Source organism: Amphiura filiformis, chromosome 7 (genome assembly GCF_039555335.1).
Source record: "Amphiura filiformis chromosome 7, Afil_fr2py, whole genome shotgun sequence".
In the NCBI taxonomy this organism is placed as follows: Eukaryota; Metazoa; Echinodermata; class Ophiuroidea; order Amphilepidida; family Amphiuridae; genus Amphiura; species Amphiura filiformis.
The window spans coordinates 27,766,256-27,785,296 of NC_092634.1; the positions used below are offsets into that span (position 1 = coordinate 27,766,256).

Sequence of the window (19,041 nt, forward strand, 5' to 3'; positions counted from 1 at the left end):
TATAAAGGGCTGTAACTACAGATCTATAATACACTGTAAATGAAAATATCTACATGTTTCAAAAAAAAAAAATTGATGTAACTGCTCACAGCAAACCCAAGAATAAAACCACCCATATTTAGCGGCACACAAAGTACACAGGTTCACTTCCCACATACCTAGTTTATGCATATTTTTAACATAATGTGACATAAAAATGAACAAATATGCTACAATTTTTATTGAACCTTACCTCTGGCAAAACTACACTTTTCCAGATTATTGTGCAATATATTATATATTTATTTGTATGGCGCAGTTGTATATAGGTTACTGTATATTGGTTACTATATATTGGTTATAGATGGTACATTTAACTCCACAACTTCAAAAATACGCACTTACACAACAAAAGTCCTAACATTCCCAGCAACCAACTCCACACAACTCAACCCTAATACCTTCAACTATAAACTACAAACCAGCAAACATGAAACAATCCAATTATACCAAATCTACATTGCCTGCCCAATGCAACCAGCCAAAAACCTGTCAACAGCACCAAATACACTAACAAATATCTACAATCAATAAGAGAGGTACACCACTAACCACTACATCTCAAATTAACTTGTCAGTATACCTACTTTGTGCAATTTCACTGGTGCTTATTTGAATTCTGCGATGTCTTGAAGTAATTTGGCAACTCAATTTTAGTACAATATTGTATTTCTAATGTATTTTATAGTGTTTTTTAAATGTGTTTATAATTATGTACTGTGTAATTTTAGTTCTTTTATTTGGTGTGTGTGTATAAGGGACCCCATCTAGTGGGCCTGCGTGCCTGTTCGGGGTTGCCCTTTTGCAGCACACACCACAATTTGATATTTTTATGTGCAATGAAGGTAATAAACATGATAAACTAAACTACACTCTTTATCACAGCCCTGCCAACAAACTAATAAAATTAACAACTGCACTTACAAACAACATAACAAATAAAACCTGCTCACAACCACCAACACAATGAATTTCAATTCCTGACCATAACCCATAACAAACCTACTACAGCACCATTGGTGCTCTTGTTTACATTTGGGGAGCTAAAAATTTAAAACTTTTTAGTGGGCCACCCTCTTGTGTGGCAGACGGGTTTTCCACCCCGAGTCAGAAAATTTTGCAAAATATAGGTCACAAACACTCTTTCCTCTATTTTATCACAATTTGTTAACTCCACCTATAGGATTATTGGGGGAGGCTGAAAGGTATTCAGGCTCCCACAAAATTAATATTCAGGGGCTGAGCCCCCTCCCGTTCAAAGCATATGATTTATGTGCTCTTTGACATCTGTGGTTCAATGCTGTTGCAGTGGTACAAACCGCATGAGCGTACTAGTGCAGCGCCATATATTAAAAAAGAGATGTCAATTAAGGTAAAGCAATATTGTAACATAGTTTATAGGGACACCCTCAATGTTTTTCAAACTCTACCACACGTACACACATTTACCAGGACCAGGAAGAAGAATACTTAGATTATAGGTATTTACTTAGTATGAAAAAGTTATTCTTTCAACTCCTATAAAATGATTATTCTGTTGCAATTTGTTTTGTTTTTCTCAGGGATTTGTTTCTCACTTGGTCTGGTTTTGCGGGGTTTTGCATGGCACAACACAGGCTACACAGCTCTAGATAACTGGTGAAAAAAGTGCTTCAACGATTCTCCTTTACAGACACAGATTATCCAACCTGGTATGTTCACAGCAAATCTCGACCAGCACTGGACGGTATGAAACATTATATGGGTCAGATAAAGTGAGTGCTAGCACTGGACTATTAAAGCCATAATGTGTGATTTTCATAAAATAGATTCCTAAATGTTAGTTTTCACTTATCATCACATTGCCCCTTTTAATTTTGAGCCAAACAAATGAGGTAATATCAAAATTATGATTTCACTCCAGCGCTTACAATGTGTGTATTTAGCTTGCTGTTCATATTACATTGATCTATTTATATTGCACCAAGCATCGCGCAGCTGGGATGTATACATAATATGTGTGCATGGAGAAATTTGCAGCACTTATCCAAAGCATGAAAGGGTGCTCACTGCGCAGTTTACTTTAGCGTGCAAATATTAAAATAGCCAAACAATTCACTAATACATTTTGAATTTGGTACTGATCAGACCCACCTCCCATGTAACTTTGGAGCTAGGATTCTTTTACATGTAAGTGCAGCATGGAGAAGCCCTTTTTTTGAAACCTGGAGGATAAATGCTTGTTCTTGTAAAAGGTTGCTCCATTTTATAAAATCTTATTTCTTGAATTTCCACACTAGGTGATATCAGTGATGTCAACTTGAAGTGAACTGTTTAGTAATGCAGCAACTGGCTTACAAATCAGAATGTTTACTGTTTTAGTGATGAACTCCACTGAACATCAAAAGTCCGGTATGTACAATGCGTAACTGCTTTATTGGATGAAAAAAAAGGATTAGGTCATACAGCCTAATGCAAATAGACCTCAAAATGGTCCAGAATGATTAATAAATGATACCTCAAACAATGGTCCAGAATTATACCTAGTTTTTGTTCACGGAGTGAACTTCTAATTTCACTTCCACTCACATCTATGCACAATTTATCCCCTATATAGGGGAGAGCGGGGAGTGTTCGCCCTAGGGGCAGGTTCGCCCACCCCTTGTTTCTCAGCACTATGGCTATCAGGAATTTGGTGATGGCAAAATTAGGTGACATAGGTTATTATAAACTACTCATATTAGCTACGCGACATATAGGGACGTGTCCATCGAACTGCAGCCAAAACAAAAAAATTACACCAAAATGTAATTTTTTCTTGCATTAATAATGTTGTATTATCATTGATACATAAATACAGATGGTTTTAATGGAAATCTGTATTGGGAACATATGGGATTTGTCAAAGATTTAATGCAGTTATAAACTCCTTATTCGATTTGTATTTTGCATACCCTGAAGAAAAAACAAAAATGTGCACAAGGGGCACGTTCGCCCTTTTGAGGATGGGGCATGTTTAGCCTATATCTTCCCCAGGCGGACTTACCCCAAACTGGAGGCGGACCTGCCCCATCAGCGTATTATGCAAAATATTTATAATTATACCATTAAACAAAGTAAAACTACTGAAAAGCATGTTTTTTAAAGATATGTGGTATCAGTATTACTCATACCACCGTTTATGTCCTAATCCATAATCTCTCCGAAGTTGTAAACATGATACGTTTAAGCTCACTTTGAGCCCCTACATTTTACCCTGACCCGACCCCTGCAACAAATTTAGTGACTCCCCAGAAGAGAATTAATGCCCTGTATACTCTTGCTAAATGTTTACATTTTATATTTTATTGATATGCAATGTTTAAACCTTTTTTGTGATTAGGGTGAACTTACCCCACCATATGGGCGAACCTGCCCCAATATGGGGCAAGTTCGCCACTTTGAAAAACTTTTTTGTTTGCTCTATCCTGTTGCTATTGTAAGGCCTATAGTTCTGGGATTGTGGCTATATATAGCTAAGACATAGGGCTTTCACATGGGCTAATCAGGTCATCCCTAACCTTAAAATTGACATCGCTAGGCTGGTCAGAAAAATATAGGGCGAACACTCCCCGCTCTCCCCTACCATGTGTCTTTGAATAGCTATTGTAGCCCACCAACCTTGTGGTTAAGAGGCTGGGAAATATTTCCTAATATCTCATACCCTCGTTTGAATGTCTTTTTCTAATCCTGCCTCACATGTCAAGAACAATTTATCCCATTTAATCTAGCAATGTGACTGTACAGTGTATGAAATAGCCTTTTTTCTAATCATATTTACTATTGGATTCTGGCCATCACATGATTATAACAGGCTTTACTGATTGGCGAGTAATTATTTACAAAGTAATGAGGCTGGGCATATAGGAGAAATACACTGGACTTTTCACTAAGCCAATTTACTACCGAAAGCCGGGGCAACTATGAGGTGGGGTCAAATAAAAATTAGTTGATATTCTTGAACATGATTTAACCATAACCTCCATTAAATTCTCTCATCTTCCCCTGGCTAGGTTAGGCTATGATAGTTGTTCCGTTATATGACCTATGACACATAACGCGGCATGTTATATGACTTCTGACACATAACATGCCCCGTTATGTGATCTATGACACATAACACGCCCTGTTATGTGTCCAATGACACATAACATGCCTATTATGTGACCTATGACACATAACGTGCCCGTTATATGACCTATGACACATAACGCACCCGTTATGGGACCGATGACACATAACGTGCCCTGTTATGCATCCTATGACACATAATGCGCCCGGTTATGTGACCTATGACACATAACGCACCCCATTATGTGACCTATGACACATAACGCGCCATGTTATGCATCCTATGACACATGCGCCCATTTATATGACCTATATGTGACACATAACGTGCCTCATTATATGACCTGTGGCACATAACGTGCCCGTTATATGACCTATGACACATAACACGCCCGTTATGTAACATGTCACATAACGCCCCCGCTATGTGACATATGACACATAACGCTCCCCATTATGTGACCTATGACACATAACGCGCCTCGTTATATGACCTATGACACATAACGCACCCCATTATATGACCTATGACACATAATGTGCCCGTTATGTAACGTATGACACATAACGCTCCCTGTATGTGACCTATGATACATAACACGTCCGTTATGTGACCTATGACACATAATGCTCCTTTTATGTGACCTATGACACATAACGCGTCCCATTATATGACCTATGACACATAACGCGCCCCAGTATATGAACTGACACATACCGTGCCCGTTATGACCTATGACACATAACGCACCCGTTGTATGACACGTAATGCGCCCCATTATATGACTTATGATACATAACACGCCCGTTATATGACCTATGACACATAATGTGCCCGTTATGTGACCTATGACACATAACACGCCCGTTATGCGACATATGTGACCCGCAAATTTCCTACGGTACGGGTCCGTGTGACACGTAAAAATTGAACCAAGCAAAGAGAAGAAAATCCTAGTTTGTCGTTCCACTGGAACATCTGATTCACATAATCCGTACCACTCCCTGAGTACACTTTCATTTTAGTTTCCCATCAACTTTTCAACGCGGATCGTCGTAGCTAATTCTCTCTCTTGAAATTTCAAAGGAAAGGGTCCAGGGAGGACCCTTGAAAATTGGGAGGACCCTTGAAATTTCAAAGGCAAGGGTCCGTTATATGACGTATGACACATTACGCGCCCTGTTATATGACGCGCCCTATATATGACGCACCCATTATATAACCTATGATACATAAACTGCCCCGTTATATGACCTATGACACATAACACACCCCATTGTATGACCTATGACACATAACGCGCCCAGTTATCTGACCTATGTCACATAACGCGCCCTGATATATGACCTATGACAACTAACATGCCCTGTTATGTGACCTATGACACATAATGCACCCGGTTATGTGACATACGACACATAACATGCCCGTTATATGACCTACTACACATAACGCGCCCGTTATGACCTATGACACATAACGCACCCGTTATCATCGTATATGCGACCCGTTATGACCTATGACACATAATCGCCCATTATATGACCTATGACACACACCGGGCCCCGTTATGTGACCTATGCACAGAGAGAGAAAACAGAGCGTACCACCAGTCAAAGTCCCGTGTATTGTATATGCTGAGTTCTCGCATATTCATGAGGGCCGATTGTTGCGTTCGTGCCGTGTCAAACAATCACGCCAGCGCTGCGTGCCTTCCAGCGTCGCGATAATAGAAACATTGCATGCTTTCGTGATTCGCGATACACCATGAAAATATGCGGTAATTGAGTAGCGGTCTCGCCTGTCGCATTTCATGGAACAATCGGCCCTCATTATCAGATGATGCGGAGACTTTGACTGGTGGCATGGGCTCTGTTTTCTCTCTCCTCTGGACCTATGACACATAATGTGCCATGTTATGTGACCTATGACACATAATGTGCCATGTTATGTGACCTATAACACAAAGCTTCCCATTACATGACATGACACATAACGCGCCCGTTATATGACCTATGACACATAATGCATCCCGTTATATGACATGACACATAACGCGCCCAGTTATGATGTCATATAACGTGCCACGTTATATGACCTATGACACATAATGCGGCATGTTATGTGACCAATGACATATAAAGCACCCAGTTATGTGACCTATGACATATAACGTGCCCGTTATGTGACCTATAACACATAACGTTCCCCGTTATGTGACCTATAACACATAACACACCTGTTATATGACCTACGACACATAAACGCCCCGTTATATGACACATAATGCACCCGTTATGTGACCTATGACACATAACTTCGCCCGTTATGTGACCTATGATGCATAACGCGCCCGTTATGTGACCTATAAAGCATAACATGCCCGTTATGTGACCTATGATACACATAACGCACCCGATATATGACCTATGACACATGACGCGCTAATTATGACCTATGACACATAACATGCCCTGTTATGTGAACTATGACACATAACGTGCCCGTTATATGACCTATGACACATAACGCACCCCGGATATGACCTATGGCCACCGAATTAGAGAAGGAGAACCGGGACTCCCTATACCGCCACGTACAATCGCGCCATCAGCTATGGGGAGAAAATTGGGGGTATTCGGGTCCTTGCCGACGGTGCGCAGAGACGAACGAAAACAATGTGGCATCTCACCTGAAGCGTCTTGGTATTCGTGTGCAGGTCGCATCAAGTGCGTCTCTCAAATGCTCCATTCATCCATGTCGCGCTTGCATGACAACGAATGCCTCGAGTGCATTCCAAGGGAAACCGAATACCCCAAATTTTTGCTCCATGCCTGTATTAATATGGTGGTCAAATCCCTATTCTCTGTCTTTAATTCTGTGCGCTCAGTTATGTGACCTATTACATGTGACCTGACATGACACAACACGCCCTATTATATGACCTATGACACATAACGCGCCCTGATATGTGATCTATGACACATAACATGCCCGTTGTATGACCTATGACACATAACGCATCCTGTTATGTCCAGTCATGTCCATAATCATTTTGATACAGCCTGTATACCTGATCTGTGAACTTTGTCTTTAATGCCTTTTTAAAGACAATTCTTGTTTCAAGTTACACTTGCAGCTACATACTTACAGTTGAATTGTAGCTCTGTAAATCAACTACTATGTAAATTTCAGCTACTGGATAATTGTTTTGAGAATCATAAAACAAATCAAATTTCATGGAATCCTTCCGGTTTTGTGATTTAAATCATGTTGAATCAAATCGCAATTTAAATCACATGACTTGTTTCAAAAAACAATTTTTGATAAATGTAAGTTAATTTCTTTCTTAAATTGATGGTTTTACCTCATCCCTAATGCTTCTACAACTTTTGGATACAATTAAAATACCTCTATGATGTCATTTTTATCTATTGCTAAAAATTCACCTTCAAGATGTAGAATGCTACAGGTTTTTTCCCATGATTTTACCAAATATTTTCTTTGAAATTTTCACATGTAAAAAAATGTTTCGATTGCGCATTATGTCTAGCTTTCCACTGGTCTCTTTTGACTCTATCATGGGGTATAGTCCGGGGTATAGTTCTTGGAATAAAAAAAAAATAAACAAATCAATATAAATAAAAAAGAATCGGATCTAAGTAAAAAATATTGGATTTGAATTTTGAACAATCTGATTTTTAAAAATTAAATTTTTAATTTATATTTTGGTTTATTTCTTTACAGATGAAATTTGAACTTGTACTGGAAGGAATCATCTGCATCAACATGCTAAAGCAAGAGATGGATCGAGATGATGATACTGTAGTGATGAGTGATGACGATGTGTAAAGTAAATGCAAACACCTGTGCCATATAGCATGTTGGCACTTCAACTAGGTTCAAGCGAATTAAAATTTGAGGGGAAAACAATTGACAGAAATAGACAACTTGTCAACAAAATGGCTGGTAGGACCTACATGTAAACATAAACATGTACCGGTACATGTACAGTAGGCCTACCTATCAATTAGGCTTAGAGGACTAGCTAGTAGTAGTCACCTGCTGTTAAACTTTTATCCCAAGGCTGAGCACAAAGAAACGTGAACAGAACTAAGTCTTCTTCCATTAAGTTTTAGAAGAGAATATGTTGATCTCAATATATACATGTATAAGTGCAATCTGGGATTATATGACATTAATCTAGATGATTATGTAGTTTTTAATGGAATTAACAAAGACCGTCCAACCGTACCACCAGATTTTCATTTATCAATTGTTACTGGTAAATCAGCTTTCTAAAACTGAGTGCCACAAGATGGGCTTTTTACAGCATATTGTGCCCATTTGGAACCAGTTCGCTAGTATTAATTATTAGATCCACAAATTCTGTTGCTTCATTTAAGGGTATATGATGTATTGTTGGTCGAAGCAGCAAAAAATGTAGTTCACAGCACCTTGCGAATGGTAGTGAGCTTTAGCAACAATTGCATTGCTCAATTCATAGGGAACGTGTAGAAGAATTCAAATAACTATGTTGTGACCTCATTTAAATAAAATTCTGTCAACCATAAGGTACCACAGAGCAATTGAAAGAATGGTTGCGGAATCAAACTAAAGACCTTTCCCTCTGTCACTTTTAAGTCCGCAACCAAAAAAAATGCTATTTCTGTTATTATTTTGAGATTTAACAACTTCGAAAGCTTTAATTAGAAATACAATGTTATCAAATTTTAAAAAATGGCTAGCCCTCTTTGGTCATAGTTTCTTAGGGTTGCGTATGTGACAAAAGTTGTGGATGTGACCATGTTTTAGGTTGCCTGACCTAGATTTTATGTTTGAAAGATTTTTATTTTTAATTACTCAATTAATTTTTTGCATTTTTGGCCAAAATGTATTGATTTTGACTGGAAGTTTTGAAAATAATTCGAACATTTTCAAAATTTGTTTCCAAAAATCAAATGTTTATTTGGGTTTTTTTTGCCAACAATATTAGTACTAAGAACGTTTTTGAATCTGTTCTCATGACCCTGGACATGAAGTTATGAAGTTTTAAAATGGTCTGATGGTAGTGCAAACAGGAAAATTGCAACAGTTGGGCACACTGCTAAAAATCTGTACTTTGGCAGAATAGTACAGTAGTCAAGACCACAAAGAATATTTTCAGGGTAGAAACCAAGCTGGTTAGACCCCTGGGTTAAGTTGGGTAAAAAAAAAAATTGTATACGCTGGCGAAGTTACTTAATACTCGGATTAACTACCATAGCAATAAGTGAAAACAATTTTTGAATATACCGCGCTGCACTGATACGCTCACACGGTACCTCTACATTGAACCACATCATGCTGATCACTTGCACCTGTAAGATTAGTATCTTTGAAAAGACCAGTATTATATTCAGTGATGAGTGTAACCTGCTTGTAGTGCAGCGCAATTTGTTCAAAATTGTTTTCACCTATTGCTATGGTAAGTAGTCCGATTAATTACGTAACTTCGCCAGCGATAGTGGTCAAAATATCCTCTTTTGTTCCTCTAGTCCTGTGAATTAAAAAAGGATAGTATAATCAACAGCATCTGCACTTCTCCCCATCAAAATGGAGATTTTTGTATCAGCAGAAAGAGCATATTTTCTAGTTTCCTATTGACCCTGATTTTAAAAATAACATTTTTTAACATAAAAATGTATCACTTGTTTTAGGTTTGGCAAACTTGTGTATTATTTTTTGTGTCTGAATTATACACTGACTACAATTTTGGAATAGTTACTTTTGTGTGTGTTTTTGCTTTTTAAAAAAATAAAATGACATTGAATAAGAATACAAAGGAGCATGTATCTATGTGTTTGTTTTCATGGTGACTGGTGCGGGGACTGGTGTTTAGGCAGTATGCAGACTCGAGTATTAGACCTATAATATTTGATGAACTACGTTATTTAATCTAGTCCAATTCTATTTCCCAGTAATGTTTAAGTTCTAACGAATGTTTGATGACGAAAAATCGATAATATGTTACGTATAATATATGGTAGAAATATATTATCGCTTTTACGTCATCAAACATTCGTTAAACATTACTGGAAATAGAATGCCAATAGATCAAATAATGTTGATATGTTACATCACGTCTAATAAAAAGTCTGCATACGCCCTACAGGACTGATCAATTATTAGACAATTTTATGAGTGAGCTTTTTTTTTTTTCATGGAAACGTTTGATCGAACATGAAAGAAAACGCAAATTTAAAATTGATAGAAGGGTCTTTTTCTGTGGAGGCATGGGTAAAATTCGGCATTTTTTTTTTTTGCCCGAAATTGTGTAGTTTTCAGTGAAGGTTTGTTCTGATGGGGGTTGGGGCCCGGGGTGGCAAGTTTTTAGGAAAATATCCAAATTCGAAAATGATTGGTCCAACAAAATTGTCAGGAGGAATGGACACAATGATCCAGAGACGCTTACGAAGGAGTGAGCATTTCCCTCAATCATGGGCTTTGTCACCAAGCAGCAGCGAAGCTAGGACTTTTTCAGATGGGGGAAGGAGATATTTCGAATGTTTTTTTTGATTCACCCTCCCCCCACACAAAAAAAAAATCCTGGTGCCACCACTGGACGCATCAAATTCAAAATGGTTTTTGTGGCAGAGCTAACCGTGGAGTCAAGCACATATACATGTATTTTTCATGAACCATGAAATGGTCTCAGCCTATTATTCTAATTTACTTTCTTCCTTACTGACGTAGTCAACAACGGTCTGAAACAGTGGACATATCTCCAAATCCGGGAGGGGGCACTCCCACTTTGGAGGTGTCGCGTATGTAGGCCTGTTAAGAGCCCCCCTTTCAGCACCGCTGTCACCCAAAGACCCCATATTTTTCCTTTCGATTTGTCACCCAAAGACCCTTATATACTTCTATGTGAACACCAACGAGTCATCTAAATTCAATTTTTTGAGGCTTTTTTTTTTCTCTCACTCAGGCCCCATTTTAAAAAAGGTCATATTCTCACCAAATGCCCCCTAATTTAGATCAAAACGGTTCGTCTCTCACCCAATGACCCCATAGTTTTTATATTTTGCTCTCATATGGAAAGGTTTCTAACGTTTCTCAACCATCATGCGTTCAGTTTCCACCTCGATACACCTGAGCACACATTTTCGTCCAAGAGCTTCCAAGCAGAGAACAAGCCAGAACAAGCAGTGAATGTATACATCCAGTGATCATCCACCACAGTCTTTGATTACACTACGCGGTTGAGTGCATAGCAATGTGAGAGCTGTGGAGCTTCTAAAAAAAAAATGGGCCTCTTTGATTGGTTTTTGTCGAAACCTCAAGTGTTCCCTTCATCCAATCAGAATTATTTTTTATATCAAACGAAAGCTAACACTTCCCCTAAAAACACTTTTTAGTCACTAGGTCAACAGATAACGCAATTCAATGTTATAGCAAGGCGAATGTGGTAAATCTGTTGAAAACTACCTATTCAAGCACAATTTTTCACCAAAATGAAGGTTTTAAAAGTCAAAGCCTCAAGTGTTCCTTAAAATATTTGTCAAATTTGTCAATAAATGAAACAGCACACTTATATTGTCTCTTTAAATTGCAAATCTTGTGCAATAAGTGACTATTTTCGCCTGTTTTGTCATACGGTTGTAAATTCAATGAACTATGGCTTTGCTAAAAGAGCGCTTACAAATTGATATGCACCTGAATGCCAAAAAACATGCTCTCACCCAGGGCCGCCGCTAGAGGGGGTATGGTGTGTGACCCCCCCTCCAATCGTCAAATCCGTCGGCAAAATCGTTCCGTCGTCGGCAAATCGCAGAGAAAGGGAGGAGGAGGAAGAAAAGGAAAGAAAGAGGGAGAAGGAGAAAAGAGGAGAGAAGAGAAGAGAAAGGGTAAAAAGAAAAATAGATAAGAGAAACGGGAGAAGAGAAGGAGAAAAAAGTTACATTGCACGTATAGTAGGCCTCTCAGTCGGGTCGATCGGAAGTAGGTCTTATAATAATCATAGGCCTGCAATTATTTTAGGCATTGCTTGAAGGCGGGTCCTCGTCCTAAAAACATGTGAAAATTACTGCCGGCCCGCCGATATGCAGGGCCCGTCGTCACATTTTGTCGCCAAAGTCAGTATTAGGTATGGGCGGCCATGAGGGCCAAAAGGGTCTCAAAATCACACACGGGTCTCAAAAAGTACAATAAGGTCTCAAAAACACACAAAGGTCTCAGAAATAAACACATAATAAGGTCTCAAACGTATAATAAGGTCTCAAAAACACATAAAGGTCTCAGAAATAAACACACAATAAGGTCTCAAAAGTATAATAAGGTCTCAAAAACAGAGAAAGGTCTCAGAAACAAACACACAACAAGGTCTCAATAGTACAATAAGGTCTCAAAAATAGAGAAAGGTCTCAAATACAGAGAAAGGTCTCAAAAACAGAGAAAGGTCTCAAAAACAGAAAAAGGTTTCAAAAACAGAGGAAGGTCTCAAAAACAGAGAAAGGTCTCAAAAACAGAGAAAGGTCTCAAAAACAGAGAAAGGTCTCAAAAACAGAGAAAGGTCTCAAAAACAGAGAAAGGTCTCAAAAACAGAAAAAGGTCTCAAAAACACGTTATGGTCTCAAAAACACGTTATGGTCTCAAAAACACGTTATGGTCTCAAAAACACGTTATGGTCTCAAAACACGTTATGGTCTCAAAAACACGTTATGGTCTCAAAAACACATTATGGTCCCAAAACACGTTATGGTCTCAAAAACACGTTATGGTCTCAAAAAACAGAGAAAGGTCTCAAAAACAGAGAAAGGTCTCAAAAACAGGGACAGGTCCCCCGGGGACAGGTCTCAAATACAGAGAAAGGTCTCAAACACAGAATGGTCTCAAAAACAGAGAAAGGTCTCAGAGACATATACCTCGGAGACATAGACGGCATATATAACGGTCGGTTGACTTTGTAATACCTGATTTGAGACCTAGACGTGTTTTTGAGACATGAACGTGTTTTGACACCCTTTTTGGCACACACGGCTGCCCATAGTATTCCTCGGCGTTGACCCTTTTGGCCCCAGCGGCCGCGCCGTGAGTGCCAAAAGGGTCTCAAAAGTACGTCTTGGTCTCAAAAACACATCTTGGTCTCAAAAACACGTCTAGGTCTCAAATCAGGTATTACAACCGACCGTAACATCCGCTTGCAGTCCCGCATGGGGAACTGCAATATTTTTGGTGTATTTCCGTATGGGGAACTGCAATATGTTTGGTGTAGGCCTATTTCCGCATGGGGAAATGCAATTTTTGGTACATTTCCGAATTTGATGTATTAATCAAAAGTTTAAGTCAAATGGCTACGTGCTTTGACATGCAAAAGTTAAAAGGGCATTTCGTGAACCACAGCCTCATCCCCCCACTTTTTCAACAAAAAAGTTGAGATTTTTATACCATTGGGAACTTTTGGCTACATAATGTTTATGTACTAAATATTTCTTGCAGATTAATTCATTTAGCAAAAATATCGTGACATGAAAAATTTGAATTTTGTTCTGGTACCGGTATACCACATTACCAGATCGAAATTACAACAGTGGCCTATGGAGCAGTGTAATACACATAATCATGCATAACTCGCAAACGCAAAATCGGATTGAAATTTTGTGAATAAGCTTTTTTCGTGGATATCTACTGTAAAATGTCATAAAAAAGGATGCTAGTATCACATGCTAAATTAAGGGACCGCTCATTATTAATGCGGGAGGGGGGGGGCGGGAAAATGTTGAGCTTTATGGGTGAAAAATACCTAACCCCCCTATTGCGATGAATCAATTTCATGTACCTCCCAATTGAATCAAACAAAATCACATAACCCCCCCCGCTTCAAGCAAACTTAAATATTAATTAATTCAGTCACAGAGATTGGGATTTTGACATTGGGGTGATGGGGTGGTAAACAATTTCTTGAAGTCATAGGGAATCCAGCTCTTTTTGGCGACAAAATAAGTGTATTGTACAAATGCGCGCGAAGCGCGAGGAAATTTTTGCAATTTTGAAGCTGAATTGATGAAATTTGATGCAAAAGTGGAATAAATTCGCGCGAAGTGCACACAAATTTGCAATTTTGTGACTAAAATTACCAAATTATTATAAGGTTAATATGGTCAGAAACCCACATAGGCCTACAGGTGATTGTATGGACCATCTCCTTGGCCAAATAGGAGGGAATTTAACCCACACCCATCCCCATGGATCTACCCCTATGCCAATAGATCTACTTTTGATCTTGAAATTTATAGGTGTGTGCTTGGAGGTGGGGTGGTCAAAATGTGGTGAGGAGTGAGAGGTGTGTGTAGCATATGGCAGTGGCGTAGATTTCTTTTTTGACATTGGGGGATGGGGTAGGAAAAGAAAATATTTCTTGAACTTGGTATAGTGAATCCAGCACATTTTGGCTATTGACAATGTTTATAACTACAAATGTGCGTGAAGCGCGCAAATTTTTGCCCCAATTGAAGCTAAAATGGTGACATATGGTGCAAAATGGGAACAATTTTGTTCAAGTCAAGTAACTGTTAGACAATTATGTATGGTATGATTGATATTGTTACTGTATGCAAGACCTTCCAGGATTCTTGGTATTAAAAATAGTGAATGACTGTTATTATTTCACATGACCCCCCCCCCCTATCAGGAAAAATTAAATCACATAACCCCCCTGTTTGTCAAAGTGAAAATCACATAACCCCCCTACATTTTTCCCGCCCCCCCCCACATTAATAATGAGCGGTCCCTAAGTTACTAAGCTCATCACAATATAGGCCCTATCATACTTATTGGGTTAGATGGTTTGTTAATATCTACACCACATTTCGCCATACAGCATTTTAGAAACGCTTGCTGTTAGAATAAGAAAAAATTTAATTGTAATTATTGCACATTCTAGGGAAGCGTGGTTACCTTTTTTAAAATAACCGAGTGAGAGGGTTTTCAAGAAAATATTTTTCCTGTCAAAACTGAAGAATCCTCTGTATAAAAAAAATATGAATATTAACTGCACATCATATATAACGATTCGTGATACCCAATTGTGGCACATTTGATGTCGTTTTATGAGGCAGAGAATTTTATTTCAATTTTATATACGCCAAAATTATTTTTTTAATTGAGCGAGAATGGCGATAGAAAAAACGTTGAAAAGGCCATGTATAAATTACATTAGACCCAACCAATGATAACTGTTTCGTTTTTATGGTAATCTAATCTTTTATTTCCTGAAATAAAATTAGGGGTCTAATGTGGATTAATTGTGTAATTGACGAAAACATCGACGTGTATAAAAGAAGCTACAAGAACAATGGTAGGCCACGCCACATTGATAATCTATGCTTTTAGTATACGGCGAGTTCGTAGCGCACGTGTGAATCAAAATCGATTATAGGCCTACTGTGATGTACCCTGTATAATTGTGTATCATGAAATAGGGAAGTTACCTTTATAATCATGCAATAGTTTGTTTATTATTACATCTGGGGAAAACCCAGATGACTGCAATAACAACATCATTAATCAAGACTATTTATGTCAAGGGAAAATCCCTGAGATAGTAAAGTGAACTGAAATAGTGGGAAAACCCACAGGAAGTGATGTAATGTTAAAGGTGAATGTCTATTATTAGAACATTGGGAAAATCCCAGATTTGCTTCAAAACATCATGGCCGCCCATAATTAAGACCAGTGTTAAGACGGACTCCGTGCTGACTTCAACATCGATACATGCATGCTTTAATTGTGAGTCTCAAGTCTTGTAAAGCAATGATAGTGTAAAAATGATGCACGAAATGGCTTCAATTGGACCTTCATTTTCCAACCTCAAACACCCCCTCCGTAGTGGATAAACAAATGGCCATTTTCGCTTCTGCTTTCAACATTTGCCAGTTTAGGGCCTTCGTTTAACAGAACTTATACACTTACAATAATAGGGAAAACTTGTCCACGAAAGGCTTCAAACTAAAATTTTACACACTAATAATAGTGCCAAAATGGTCCACCAAATCGCTTCAATTAGGTCTTCATTTTGCAAAAGTTTCTTACTTCTCAGGGGTGATCATTCCCCCCTCAGCAACCCCCTGCGTAGTGCACAAACAAAACGAGTGGCCATTTTCGCTTCTGCTTTCGACATTTGCCAATTTATGTTAAACACAATTTATAGGCCTACAATAATGACTCTTACACCCCCCCCCTAATGAAAAAGGTCTGGCGACGCCCCTGCTCTCACCCAATGACCCCATATTATGCTGAACCATGAAATGGTATCAGCATATATTAGTGTATGTTAATTGTTATAGGGCCTACTTATACTTACTTACTTATTTAAATAATACATAGGCCTACTTACCAACCTTTTGGTCTGAAATGGACATATCTTTATGCCACGATGGTATGAACCCCGCAATGGTGTCAAATGAAAGAGGAAGAAGTTAACAATATAATAAAAATACTTTTCCACCCGGGTGGCACTCATAATAAGCCCTGGGTCAATATTTATATGGGTCCTTTTCATATCTCAAATGCCAAGAAGATATGTACCCTGAGTGGTATTAACGAATATGAAAATAATTCCATGGGTCAATAATTATACATATTTTGGGTCCTTTTCATATCTCGAAATGCCAAGAAGGTACTGGTATGGCCCCCTGGGTGGTGTCAAATGAAAGAGAAAGAAGTAGAGAATGTATTAAAATTATTTTCCCCACCGAGGGTGACACTCACTCATAAGCCCCGGGTCAATATTCATATTTTGGGTCAGTTTCATATATCGAAAAGCCAAAAGGTATGGCCTGAGTGGTGTCAAATGAAAGATATAGAATGCATTAAAATTATTTCCCCATGCACTAGGGGGTCACACTCATCATAAGACCTGGGTCAATATTCCTATTTTGGGTCCTTTTAACCTTTTCATATCTCCCAAGAAGGTATGAGCCCCACGGGTTACAGTGATCTATCCACAATATAAGCTAATATACTGCTGAAGCATCATGGTTCAGCTATGGTGCGGTAACCGCTCTAGTTTTATATTTTGCTCTCACCAAATGTCCCTTACTGCGAAAGTACCAGCCCTACACAATATCCATTTTATATAAGTGCCCCCGGGCTCCAAATGCCAAGAAGGTATGACCCCACTCCACCTCCCCCCCAAGTGGTGTCACATGAAAGAGAAAAACGTAAAGAATATAATAACAATATTTCACCACCCGGGGTGACATTCATTTTCACCCGGGTCAGTATTCATAGGCCCTGTGGGTCCTTTTGATATCTCCAAAATGTCAAGAATTTAAATTTGACACCCAAGGTGTGTCAAATGTTAATGAATGAGAAAAAGTAAAGAATATAATAAAACTATAGGGCCTATCACTATATGACAGTCATCATAAGACCCGGGTTAACTATGTTCATATTTTGGGTTCTTTTCATATCTTGAAATGCCAAGAAGGTATGACCCCCGAGTGGTGTCACATGAAAGAAAAAAGTAAAGAATTAAAGAATATAAATATTTTCACCATCAGAGGTGACGCTCCTCATAAGACCTGGGTCAATATTCATATTTTGGTTTTACATTAAATATCTCGAAAACATTACTTATGTAGGGGCCTACTTAAAATACTTTAAAAATCTTGACATTTCATATTGAAGTATTAGGCCTATATGCAAACGTTGCTATTCGATCCCTTAAGTACAGTGAATCAAGTGTTTTTGCTCATAGAATAGCCTAACTTTTTTACAAACGAATGCGCACATACTTATTACCATGATTACCAATTCGAAGCTAAAATATGACCAGAAATTGAACTTTTCTTCACAGCTATACAATGTAAGTACATAGGCATATCAATAGATTGACAAAGTTTACTTCGAGGACTGTTTAAATCTCAAAAATAAAAATATATAATTTGCCACAAAATTACACAGTCACCATTTTCAACCCTTGACCTTATTTTCAAATTGGCTACTTGAAATGCCCTTTTTTTCTATTCGCCAGCTGTAAGTACAGGGTATATAATTGATAATGGTATAGAGTACATGATATTATGGTACAAAACATTGTCTTCAAAATTACAATGTTGTCCCAGCAAACCCAAAAAAAAAAAAAAAAAACGTTTCAAAACGTTTCAAACAAGCTATATTTTGGGGTTTGGTTTAGATAAAAACGGTTATTTTTAATGTTATTAAAATAACATTATAATGTCGGACCAGGGGTCATGAAACGTTTCGTTTGAAATTCCTATGATACAATATATAGGCCTACATGTACAACAGAGCTTAAATACAACAATGTTTTTAAAATGTTTTCAAAATGTTATGTTATTGTAAAATATTTTTGCAAACATTTGTTGCCAAATATTTTGTCAACACTTAATTAAATAACAATTTTATAACCTTTTGTGGATGAATTCGAAAATGTTTTGTGTTTGCTGGGATAGGCCTAAATACAACATAATCTAAACCCGACACACAAGGGGTTTCTTCGCGCTCGCGCTGTCGTGTTGTAGCATAGCATACGGGATATAGGCTTACGGCTCGTTTAGGGTACGGCTCGTTTGAGTCGTTTCACACAGTGTGGGCTCGTTTTACGTTCATTTCATCAGAAACATACCGCCCTCTATATTCGCGCTACATTAAGTACAGAAAAATCTTGTCGTGTTGCATAGCATGTATACGGGATATAGGTATAGGCACGTTCATTTCATAACGCGTGTACCCTGGCGTGTGTGAGAAGTATTTTTGTGATTCTAGCATCCTCTTAATGTTTGAGTAGGCCTATATCCACAAAAACGTTTATTCCCAAAATTTCAGTTGAATTATGCATGATGAGTAAGCATATGGCTCATTATTCCTACATAGGACACCCCCGCTGTAAGTTTCTTTGACGTTAT

At 38.2% G+C, this 19,041-nt stretch overlaps 1 protein-coding gene and 1 long non-coding RNA gene across 2 annotated transcripts in view; one reads left to right on the top strand and one right to left on the bottom strand.

Moving 5' to 3' along the window:
* Positions 1-19,041, bottom strand: part of LOC140156963 (uncharacterized) — a 164,299-nt gene that overhangs the window by 56,017 nt on the left and 89,241 nt on the right. The gene's annotated exons all lie outside the window — the stretch shown is intronic.
* On the top strand, positions 1,691-8,363 carry LOC140156325 (uncharacterized). Its single transcript, XR_011859524.1, has 3 exons — positions 1,691-1,793; positions 2,319-2,430; positions 7,877-8,363. It is a non-coding gene; the product is annotated as an uncharacterized lncRNA (long non-coding RNA).